The following is a 2662-nucleotide window of genomic DNA, read 5'->3' as shown; positions in this document are numbered from 1 at the left end:
TTCCCTGCCTGCTCCCCTAGAGCTTGCCAGCAGCCACAAGTAAGCCAGGAACTGTGGGGGGTGGGAGAAGGTATCTGGGGTGCTGGGAGAACAGGGGGGTGATTTGCGGGGGGATAGGAGGGCAGCAGGTTTATCTAAGCTGGTGGGAAACAGGGACAGGGACAAGAATAAGGACAGGTACAGGAGATGGTGGGCCCTATTTGGGCTGGCCAGGGAGGTGGGGGCTAGTATCCCAATCTGCGGGGGAGGGATAGAAAGCCTGATGTGGGGGAGGGCAGGCGGTGTTACACTAATGCACATGGATCCTGTTTTTTTCTGATTAAAAAAAAAAAATCCCAAAATTTCAGTAAAAAAACCAAAACCCTAATTCACATTTTCCCATGATTTAAATGAAACACCACTAATATATAGATATAGATAGATAGATAGATACTGTTTCATTTTAATCATGGAAAAATGTGAATTTAGGGTTACTTTTTTTTTAACCGAAAATTGGGGACTTTTTTTTTTTTTAAATCGGAGAAAACCAGGATCCCTGCTAATGTGCAGCCTAGAGTGCCCACACAGTGTAACACAATCTGGGTAACCCAGATCACAGATAAACCTCCCCTTAAATGGCATAACTTTAAACCACCTGAAGGGTGCTTATAATTAGTTTCTGATGTTAATCTGTGGAGAATCCAGGAGCCACATAGAAAGCATGTGTAACAAAGCCCAAAGGTACTTCAGGACAACATTTGACTCACCCATTTCCCTAATGCTTAAGTGAACTGAGATTGTGAAGCTGAGTATGAGACCATTTCCATTTTTAAATGAGCTTTTCATTAGCTCATTAGTCATTGCCAATAAGTTCCTAGACATATCATTTTTTAACATCCCCCCACCAATATACCAGGATACATATAAATTAGGGATTTAGAAGATTCTTCTGCTGAACAAAATACCTGGTCTGACTGTGCAAGTATGAATAAACTATTTGAATAAACTAGCACACAAAGTGCTCTATGATGTTTATAGACTTCTTTTGCTATTTGGCTTCTGACAATAGCTATGCCCCAGGCACTGTACGCTTATAGTAGATATGTTTTCCTCCTTTTACCATGGTACAGAAAGGGGTCCCAATGGTTAGGTTACTATCTTAAGCTATGCTGCACCAAAAATATCTTGTGAATGACAAGTCGCTTAGCCCTAGATCCTCAGAAGTGTTTAGGTAGCTAACTCTGATTTCCATCACTGGGCATACAGTACATGAATACCTTTGTGGATTTGGGCCTTAGCCTCTGTACTTCAGTTTGCTATTTATAAAATGGAGATAAGAACACTTCCCTACCTCACAGGAGTACTGTGAAGTATACAGATTCAAAGCTGTTCAGATATAATCCAATTGGCACCAAATATAGATAGGCAATAATAATTGCAAGTAGGAATCTGCTGCTTTTTTGAAATATAAAGTATCAGAAGACATTAGATTGCAGATGTTAAAAAAAATGTTGCTTTAAACTCTGCATGCTCCTGCGCTGAGTGCAGAACATACCCAGAAGAGGCATCACATTAGTAGGACCCAGCTTGCCCGACATCCGTATAGATCAGGTGCTTTAGTGGGGCTCTTTTGGCACTTTTGTCTAATAGCTGATTGAATCAGCCTCTAGTTAAAGCACCAAAAAAGGCCCACTGAAGTGCGATCAATACAGAGGCTGTGGAACTGGGTGGAAGTAATGCGCTGCTTCTTCCAGTAAACCGTGGGGGGGGTTTTTAGCTTTTTTAAGTTCTTCAAGCAGTGGTTCCATTTATTTCTGAATATTTGAATGACATATGACCCCAGTATTCTTCTTGAACATCATCAACTTGATGAACACCACCATGTTCAGCATTCTTGCATATTTTACCTGCATGAATTTAGCACATTTGGAGTAACTATTAAGCTGCCATTACAAAATAATGATGATTCCTTTTGTCTTAAGGATAAATGTTTTGCTTTGTTTAGGACTAGATTATGAGGAAGTGACAAGAAAGAAAGTCTCTCAAATTCTTTGAGTGAAAGGGGGTAAGGATAGACTAGAAAAGCTGATAGAAGGGGGAAAGGGAGCAACCTGCTCTATACTTACAAGAAAAGATGATTTTATGTTCTACATCTTTGTGTAATGATCAGCCTCAGAGAGAATGTGGCTCAGGCACAGTGCTCCTCCTGATTCTGTGAAGCACCAGGCTGCCTCCTGTGCAGGACTGTGGTTTAAACATTACTATTTTAAAGCATATTCATGCAGAATTTTTTTAAGGGAATGGATTCTAGTCTTACTGTAATTAAAACTACATTATTGTTTAGTGCCTGATTAATGCACATTCAGTGTCTGTAGCTGCACCTGTTACGAGCCTGTCCTGTGGCTGGTAGAAGATATCTGATTCAGGCTTGTGATATGCCTCAGATGTGGATATTAAACATTGTTTAATATAGTATGCATGCATCCCAACACAAGCTGTTTATGAAGTGTGTTGTTACGATGATGAGAAAAACCCTGCATTATATAAATGATACATATCATTTTTTTCCTTTTCCTGAAGGAAATGAACTGACTGGGTTTGGGACTAGAACCAAAGCATAGTATACCGTGTTCTCACTCTATGTAGGACAACCTAAGGACAAAGATATTCCAAGGGGTTTTGA

Source organism: Alligator sinensis, unplaced genomic scaffold (genome assembly GCF_000455745.1).
Source record: "Alligator sinensis unplaced genomic scaffold, ASM45574v1 scaffold761_1, whole genome shotgun sequence".
Lineage (NCBI taxonomy): Eukaryota > Metazoa > Chordata > Crocodylia > Alligatoridae > Alligator > Alligator sinensis.
The sequence above is the reverse complement of the archived record's forward strand: the minus strand, read 5'-3'. Positions refer to the sequence as shown.